Genomic DNA, 10,244 nt, shown 5'->3' on the forward strand with positions numbered 1-10,244 from the left:
GCGCAAGGTATATCGTCGTAAAGCTTATTTCACGGAGTTAAATGCTATCAAATTTTGAAATAAAATATGAATTAAATGCAAACTTAATACAGGTAATAAATTCGAATTAAAAATCGACAATTCATGCATCACCATGACTTTCCGAGTTCTCAATTTAAAATATCGAGTAAACGAGCATTGAAGGTTGACAATTCATGTATCACCATGACTTTTCAAATCTTCAATTTAAAATATCGAGCAAATGAATATTGGAGATTGACAATTCATGTATCACCATGACTTTTCAAATCTTCAATTTAAAACATAAAGTTAATGGTAATTGAAAATCAACTATTCATATACCACCATGACTTCTCGGATTTTCAATCCCCACAACAAACGAATATGCAAGTAAAGAAATAAATTGAAATTTAACAATAAGAATCGAAAGATCGCGAATAAAACATGAAATCATGTGCTGCGTATGCGCAAGCATATTTTATAAATATCGAGTAATTAACAATTAGCGCGCATACATGAGATATTTCTCATGCGCGAGAAGGGACACTTAGGTATTCTAGGTCGTTACGTCTAACCACCTATCCTAAAGTCACGGAGCTCTGATACCAATCTGTAACACCCCGACCGATGGCGGATTATACATCGGGGCGCCACGTATTGTTTCATTACTCGCGACACTATTTGGGTGTCAATATTTAATAAATACATTTCATTGCGCACGCGCAGAACACGACATAAAGTAACATAAATCATATTATAACTCAAAATATTCAAATAACATAAACTTGTCTTGTTACATTTTAAACTAGGTCCAAACAAAAAGAAAACATCCTACGCGTCCAAGAGATTCCCAAAAGCAGCTACAGCGAACCTGAACATGTGTTAAAATAAAACGTCAACACTTGCGTGTCGGTGAGAAATCAAGTTTAATAGATATAAATAGATAACAATATCTGCGCGCATCATGTGTATAACTGGTGTTCAACAAGGGTGTAATCAGATTGTGATCAAGCCTTAGATCATAGCTCATAGTTCAATCCGTGCTCCCAATTGAGCACAAAAACAAGAAAACTATGCAAGTGTAAACAAAAGAGAAATCATAAACGATAGTTCTCCTGTGTTCATCTAATGGATCCATGAAAACTGCGGAATAGGCCGACAAGACGGTTAATGATCCACACATACAAATAAACAGCCAAGTCTACGTCCATAACACATGGGGTTTTGCGCGACAAAAGTTTATAAACAAGTTTAAGACTCAAGTTTGTACGAACACATGAACATCCCAAAACATTAAAAATAAAAAGGGATTAGGTACGAGATTACTCACCTGAAAAAGGTGGGTTGAAAGATAATGCAAGAACCAACTTTTAAACAAGCACAAGTTAACCTATAAATAGAGATTATTGGTTTAATGATTTGTTTTATGCCTTGAATATATGTTAGCATAGTAATATGTATCTTTAAAAAATTTTTATATATTATATATTACCGGAAATCTGGGCAGGACAAGGGAAAAGACGAAGGCAGAGAGAGGAGGCGGCTGAGGAACAACGGCAGAGGCCAAGGAGAAGAGAGCAGAAGAGAGTTTAAGTGTTTGTGTGTGTAGTGTTAAATAACAAGAAAATAGTATTATTTATAGTAAAATCCTAGGGAACACAATCCCTTAAAAAGAGGAAAAAGATCTTCTCAAATCAGACAAAAGATATTAAAAGGCAAAAGATTCTAAAAGCAAAAGATACCAAAAGATATGGCAGCCGGCAGCTGCAGGGGATGGGGAAAAGCTGACAGGATACAGGTCAAAGCATGGGAGGCGTCAGGGAAAACACTGTTCAAGACATGCAAAAGAAGATTTCAAAAGATTATGTCAGTCACTTTTTCTGTCAACCAATAGGGTTGGTGCGCATGCTGCGCCGAAAGTGACTATTCAGACAGAAGATAAGATATCACAAAAGAATACAGGCTGACCTAAACAGAAGAAAAGACTTAAGGTCTAGCGCGAGAAGATTCGAGCGCGCGCGAGGGCGAAGGCAGACAGAAGACAATCCTTAGCGCGCCGCGGGAAGAACTACCATTCTTAGCGCGCCGCGGGAAGAACTACAATTCTTAGCGCGTCGCGGGAAGAACTACCGTTCTTAGCGCGCCGCGGGAAGAACTAAAATCCTTAGCGCGTCGCGGGAAGAACTACCATTCTTAGCGCGCTGCGAGAAGAACTACAATTCTTAGCGCGCTGCGAGAACAGTTCGCCTCGCGTATCGCAGGAACAACTGGTCTTCACGCAGGCTTCCTTGTAAGGAGTCTGGCGCGTGGAGCTGCCAGACATCCTTAGGCGGGAAGAACCAAAGGACAAGCAAAGAGTTAAGAGAAAAAGGGGTTTCAGGCTCAAGGGTTAAGCAAAGGGGCGGGACGGCGACAAGGGAGAGAAAGAGGAAGGCGGGACGGCGGAGAGAAGGAAGAAAGGGACGGCGACAAGAGAGAGAAAGAGGAAGGCGGGACGGCGGAGAGAAATTATTATTAGTAATATATAAAATATATATATAATTTATTAAATGTTAAAATTTTACAAAGATTAAATAATCAAATTTTAAATCATAAAAAGAATCGGATTCGAAAACGGGTACCTGGGTCGGGTCGGATCGGGCAGTTGTCACATTTATGATGTTGGCTCTGAAGTTCAAGAATGATGTCCCTCGGGCTCGAGCTAAAGGAAGCTCTTTGGTTTCTTTTGGGCATTGTGACAGAAGGATGAGAAAAGTGAAGGAAATAATAGAAAGAGAAAGAAGAATACCTGATAGTTATGCCGGAAATACACTTATAATCTGATGAAGAAGGAAGATATAAGGATTCAAGTCTATTAAGTAGGCGCAAATATATGATGGCAGGCGACGGTCAAATCTACTCTTAATCGACGGTTACGATGCATTTTTCTCAGGATAAACATGACAGCTGTTCCCCACTCACAATTGTTAGGACCAGGATCTTTGATCCTCGAAGATTAACTATCTGTGGTGACTGTTTCTAGGACTGAGGATCCTCAGTGGTTCAAGGATCCTCAACAGTCGAATTCAGTTATATTTTAATCTATTTTTTTGCAGATAAAACACGTGTTTACTAGAAGGCCTACTATTGCAGAGAGCGTAATTTACTAAGTCTACCCAACTCGTCCATATCCTCAAACGGTTAAGACGAAGCAGTAAACGAACGTGGCCGAGTTTGTAGCTTAATTAGTTACTCTCCGTTATTTTTATTTGTATATATAACTTGAACTATAGCTGATTATAACACACGATACTTAGAGCACTTAGAATTATTAGCAGAAACACTTGTAATCACAATCAGCTATAATTCCACTCTTTGTAATCCTTTGAAGTTCAATATAATCTGTAGTGATAGTTTTCACTGCCCGAGGTTTTTATGCCGGCGGGATACTACTACTAGTTACCAAGGCCTTTTTCTCGTATAAATCTTTGTATTCATTTTTTATAATCGTTACTTTGATCATATTTGTTCGTACAAGCACCAATCCTCATATGCGAATTTGGTTAAGTGATCCTTAGTCCGATTTTTGACCAGAACACATTTCATCATCAAACCCTAATTATATTATTAACTTTCTTACAATAAAGAAAATTAAAATCCAAAAAATAAATATTAAAAAACGAAAAATGTAAAGCAACCATTCTCTCAAGCCATCAGATTGCTTTATTTGTAAATGAATGTTTCTTATGCATTTGACCCGAATTCACGGGTAAAGGTCTCACCAAACCTATAACATCTCATTATATTAAAAATTAATCTTATAAAATATTTGATATGAAAAGCCTATAAATACGGATATAATAAAAATTAATATCCTATTTTGTTTAAAAAAAGATATTATTTATAATTAATAAACAATTTTATAATAAAGAAAATAAACGGGTAATGGGTATCACCAAACCCAGATAGCTTTTAAATCGGATTATAACATATCATTTATTTGTGAAACCATTTTATTATCAAACATCAAGTATATTAATCATTAACTTTCTTATAATTAAAATCCAAATATACATATATAAATATTAAAAATGAATAATGTAAAACAACCTCCCTACATTTTCTCAAGCGATCAAATTGTTTTATTTGTAAATGGAGTCTTTTCATGCATTTGACCTGAATTCATGGGTATGAGTCTCACCAAACCCAGATATCCCTTAAAATGAGTTATAACATCTTATTAAATTAAAAATTAATCTTATCAAATATTTGATATGAAAATCTTATAAAATAGGGATATACTAAAAGTTAATATCAATTTTTTAAAAAAAAATATTTATAATTAAGAAACAATTCTATAGTAAAAAAAATAAGCGGATCATGGGTCTCACCAAATCAAGATAGCTTTTAGACCGGGTTACAACGTCTCATTTATTTGTGAAACCATTTCATCATCAAATTCTAAGTACATTATTAACTTTATTATAATAAATAAAATTAAAATCTTAAAAAGTATATAAATATTAGAAATGAATAATGTAAAATAATCCTGTAATACAGGGGATAAATTCTAGTAAAGATATGAATTTGTCTTTGTGTCTTTGTGCATGATTTGCCCTTCGCAACTCATTCCAAAGTACTCATATAAAACTATTAAATTAGGAGAGTTGCCTTAAAAATTAGACAAATCCCTTAGAACTTGCTAATATATTAATATGAGTTATGTAATTTTTTCTATAACACAAATAAGGCTATATTAAGCCTTTTGTTATGACACTGGTATGATGTAAGTGTAATATGGACCCAAACTCCCAAAGTACATAAAGAATATTGTTGGACTATGTGTAGTGGGGCGATATTGCCTTCTGGAACACTGCTCTTCCTGACCGATTTTGAGGCGATTTTGAGGGGGGAGGGGGCACTTGCATTTGTTGTCTTTTTTCACATTAAAAATAATATTATTTTAATAATGAACAATTTGGTAACCAGAGGAAGAGATAATATTTTTGTATATTGATTTTCAATGATACAATGTACATATATAGACTAGGAAGAGAAAATTACTCTACCAATCAAGGCTAACATTATGGGAGTAAAATAGGTAACAATATATATGGTAAACGTAATTTGAGGAATTAGAAGTTTCCATTACACCCCTCAAATTGGAGCGTGGATATTTTGAATGCCCAATTTGTCAAGTAATAACCGAAATTGCGGGGCTCCCAATGGTTTTGTAAACACATCGGCAATTTGAGATTTGGTATGGATATTTTTCGGCCGTATTTCTTGTGATTCGACTCTTTCTCTAACAAAATAGCAATCTATCTCGACGTGTTTCATGCATTTGTGAAAGACAGGATTATTTTCAATGTGTCGTGCAGCTTGGTTATCACAGAATAAAGGCGTTGGCCCATTTTGCTTGACATCCAACTCATTTAGGAGCCATCTCATCCATAATATTTCGCTAACCGTATTTGCCAATGCTCGGTATTCGGCTTCGGCGGAGGATCTAGACACAACGGATTGTTTCTTGGATCTCCAAGAGATGGGTGCTCCTTCGAAGAGTAATATGTATCCTGTTCTCGACCTTCTAGTAAACGGACAACCCAACCAGTCCGAATCACAATATGTTACTAGCTTAGTCCCACCATGATATGGAAGCAAAATCCCTTGTCTAGGAGTAGCTTTTAAATACCGTACAACACGGGTTGCCGCATCCAAGTGAGTTCGGCGTGGATCGGCAACAAATTGTCTAAGGACATTAACCGAATAGGCAATGTCGGGCCGAGTGGCTTGCAAATATAATAATCGACCAACTAGCCTACGGTATTGATTTGCATCCACCTTGGCTTCACTGTTATCTTTGTCTAACTTCAGCCCTTGTTCCATGGGAAAACTACTCGGCCGACATCCTTGTAACCCACAATCATCCAAAATGTCAAGGATTACTTCCTTTGACTTAGTACAAGGCCGTCTCGTGTTCGAGCCACTTCAATTCCCAAAAAGTATTTCAACACTCCAAGATCTTTGATGTTAAACTTTTTATCGAGATGATCTTTTGTTGCTTGAATCTTCTTCGCATTATTTCCAGCAATGATGACATCGTCAAAGTAGACGAGAGCCGTGACGCATGTATCACCGTTTTTGTAGATGAAAAGAGAATGATCCATCTGGGTTTGCTTAAAACCGATTGCAATAAGAGCTAACATTAATTTTTGGTACCAATTTCGGGAAGCTTGCTTTAGACCGTATAGTGACCTCTTCAACTTGCATACTCTTGTGTCTTCTTTCTTACAAAAACTCGGGGGTATCTTCATATACACCTCCTCATCTAACTCCCCATGCAAGAATGCATTGTTTACGGCTACGGCTAGTAGGGTTCGAACGGTGACAATTTCGGCAACTGGTGCGAACGTCTCATGATAATCGATTCCTTCCATTTGGGTAAAACCTTTCGCGACCAATCGAGCCTTGTATCTTTCAATTTCTCCATTAGGTTTGTATTTAATTTTGTATACCCATTTTGAGTCTATTGCGTGCTTGCCTTTTGGTAGTTCTTCTAAGCTCCATGTGCCATTTTCTTCAAGGGCTTGGATTTCATTCTTCAACGCTTGTTTCCAATTTTCATTTCGAATGGCCTGAGCAAAGTACTTTGACTCATTGTTTTTATCAATGGCCATTAAATAAGCTTTATGAGAGTTAGAAAAATTATCATAGGAAAGAAAATTGGCCAAAGGGTGTACCGTCGAGGATTCATTGTTCGTAGCGGGTGGTGCATGGTCTACCGATGGGGGAAAAGTGACGTTGAAGTCGGCAAAGTGTTTTGGCTGAGTTCTGCTTCTCTTTTCTCTAGTCATTTGTGGGACTTCATTAACTATTTCATTTCTCATATCCATATTTTCAATGGATTCATTTAGCATATTAACAGTTTCAGTTTGGGCTATATTTGGATCCACTTGGGGTGGGTCATTGTTGAAGGGCTGGCCATTATTAAGAACTGGGCCAGTAGCTTCTACTGTTGTGCAGGTTGGCCCACTACTTTCTCGATTTGGGTCGTCAGAATTTTTAATTGGGCTCCTGACTTCTTCCGTGGCTTGGCCTGAAGCACTACTGTCTTTATTTAGGTTGTTATCAAAGTTATCTTCCTCTATGATTTCTTGTGTAGGTCCAACATGACTTTGATTGGCTGGTTCATCAATAAATTCCCATCTTTTTGGAAATTTCTTCCTCATTTAAATCTTTAGTAACATTGGCAAAAGGAAAGTTTCCCTCTACAAATTTCACATCTCTTGAAATAATAATTTTTCCATTATTCACATCATAGATTTTATAGCCCTTGGTCCCTCTTAGATAACCAACGAAAATGCTCGGTTTCCCTTTCATCTCAAACTTATCCCCTTTAGTTTCTGTACTTCTATAATATGCCAAACATCCAAAAACCTTTAAAAAATCATAATTCGGTTTTTGATTATACAAAATCTCAAAGGGCGTTTTATTTTCTATTACTTCCGATGGCAATCGATTAATCAAGTAGGTAGCGGTTAGTATGCATTCACCCCAAAATTTGGCTGGTAGGTTGGCTTCAAGTCTCAATGCCCGTGCCGTCTCAAGGAGATGTCTATGCTTTCGCTCCACTATCCCGTTTTGTTGAAGCATGTGTGGACACGTAGTTTCTAGAACAATTCCTTGATCGGCATAAAAATCGAGCATATGGTTCGATGTGAACTCCCCCCCCCCATTATCACATCTTACTCTTTTAATCTTCTTTTCGAATTGGGTATATACTAATTTATGAAAGTCTACTAAACACCCACTTGCATCACTATTATGCCTAAGGAGAAACACCCAAAACCGCCCTACTATAGTCGTCCACTATAGTAAGAAAGTAACTTGCACGAGAAAGAGATAGGGTTCGGTAAGTTCCCCAAATGTCACAATGTATCAGTTCAAAACAACCATGAGTTTTAATAAAAACCAACAGGAAAGGGTGATCTTGTGTGCTTAGCTTTGGCACAAGAATCACAAAACCAATGTTTATTTTTAATGGAAACATCTTTAAAGAAATCTATATGAGAAAGTTTTGAACTTGAAGCATGACCTAAACGATTGTGCCAAATGTCGATAGTAGCCATCATAGTTTGTCTTTTTTCTTCAACCATCCCCATTTGGTAGAGACCATCTTTGCACTTACCCGCTCCAATCAATGGTCCTCGAGTTTAAGCCCTGCATGACAAAGAAATCCGGAAAAAACGTTACGGCGCATTGAAGGTCATTTGATATTTTGCTAACCGATAACAAGTTACAATTAAAATTAGGAACATGTAAAACCCCTTTTATTTTAATTCCATTTTTCAAGGTATATTCTCCTCTTCCTTCCACGGCTATCTTTTCGCCATTCGGTATAATAACAGTTGGTTCATGCATTCTTTTAGTTTGGTTTTCAAGAATGGAAGCAATATTAGTGATATGATTGGTGGCACCTGAATCCACAATCCATTTATTTCTTCTTTTAAAGTTACCTGTGATGTTGACATTTGAAGAACCTGATGCCATATTGGCTACGGGTGAAGCATCGGTCTTTGATTCTTTGTTTCCTCCCACAAAAAGATTCAAAAATTGTTGATATTGATCACTGTTAAGACCTGGTATGGGGCTGATGTTAGAATCAACACAAGCAGCGGTCCTTGGCTTGGGCTTTTCCCTCTTTGTTCCTTTTCCCGGCCACCAGTCCGAGTACCTGACCCGCTTAAAACATCCATCCCGATTGTGACCATCTCTGTCATAATGAGTACAGTGTTCAACTTGATCTCCAACGTTTCTTTTGCTTTCTCGCTGATTGGTTTTGTTCGGTTGCTGTTTCGAAGGAACAAAAGCTTGAAACGTGGTAGCATCAACCGAAGGTCGTTTTCCGGTTGCCACGCTTCTTTGCTGTTCGTCCTCAAAGACCAGGTGATAGGCAGCATTCAGATTTGGCATGGGATTCATAGCTAAAATCTGAGTTCTGATGGTCGAGAATTCGCCATCCAAACAAGAATAACCGTTACAGGAGCATTGTGGGCTAGGCAAGACTAATTGTAACTCATCCCACAAAACAAGAAGTTTTGTGAAATAGTTCGTGACCATGAACAATTTGATAACCAGAGGAAGAGATAATATTTTTGTATATTGATTTTCAATGATACAATGTACATATATAAACTAGGAAGAGAAAATCACTCTACCAATCAAAACTAACATTATGAGAGTAAAATAGGTAACAATATATATAGTAAACGTAATTTGAGGAATTAGAAGTTTCTATTAAATAATGTATGTGTGAGAGAGAGAGAGAGATTATTCAAATTTATAAATGAATAACCTACATATCGCATAGGCTAGAGTGCTTGACAACATGAAAATACATATAAAATAGCATACGAATTCATCTAAGAAAAGCAATAACTTACTTGTATACCATAGGCTAGGTTGTCTTTACTCCTTGATATTCTTCTCTTTTTTTTTTGTTGGATTTCTTCATATATATTGCCAATTATCAAATTTGTAACATGAGATTTACACTCAATTCAACCTTAATGAAATGATGCTTTTAGCACAAATGCATGTTTATAACATGAGATGTATACCATTATAGAAAGCCAAATAGTGTAAGTGTACTTGAACAAATAGGCAAAGACTACAATCTATCACACAATATACGTAAACTACTTAGATCCAAGATTCTTACTCTTCACGTAAGTGACTAATTGCCAACACAAAGAGATGGGCACCTCTTGGCTAGTGCCTATATAGTTGTCATATTTGCATAAATCACTTTTGGAATATGTTTTATAACTTTTAACACATTCAATCATCTCAAAATATTTCCTTTAGTCCTTACCAACAGTTGTGAACCTAGAAATGCAGGTCTTATAACCATTGCTTTTGAGCATTACCAATTTACATCCAATATACACCAATAATTGAACCAAGTGATTATGCACAATGGTGTTTCACTTCAAGTTTACAGTTATACCAAAATTTGTTTATCATCTAATAACCTTAAGGCCATTCTTTCAATTGAAAATCATTAATATATGCATAATAATTATATGAAGCGAAAACACACAGAGCTTAAACCACAAATTCTTTTAAAATCTCTAGTCAAAACTGATAATGCAAGTGTTGCCTACCACACGACTCTTAACGTGGTACAACAAACATGATATTATAGATTTACACTTTCATGATGAAACATGTACCAAGGGTTTACCCTCCTGGGGTGTGTT

The 10,244-nt window shown here is 36.6% G+C and overlaps 1 pseudogene; it reads right to left on the reverse strand.

The window, feature by feature from the left end:
• Positions 1 to 5,136: 5,136 nt before the first annotated feature.
• LOC143624777 (secreted RxLR effector protein 161 pseudogene) lies at positions 5,137 to 5,868 on the reverse strand (annotated as a pseudogene).
• Positions 5,869 to 10,244: the final 4,376 nt, after the last annotated feature.

Source organism: Bidens hawaiensis, unplaced genomic scaffold, assembly GCF_021521415.1.
Source record: "Bidens hawaiensis isolate Kalapana, Puna unplaced genomic scaffold, B.hawaiensis_p1.1 tig00003961_1, whole genome shotgun sequence".
Taxonomy (NCBI): Eukaryota; Viridiplantae; Streptophyta; class Magnoliopsida; order Asterales; family Asteraceae; genus Bidens; species Bidens hawaiensis.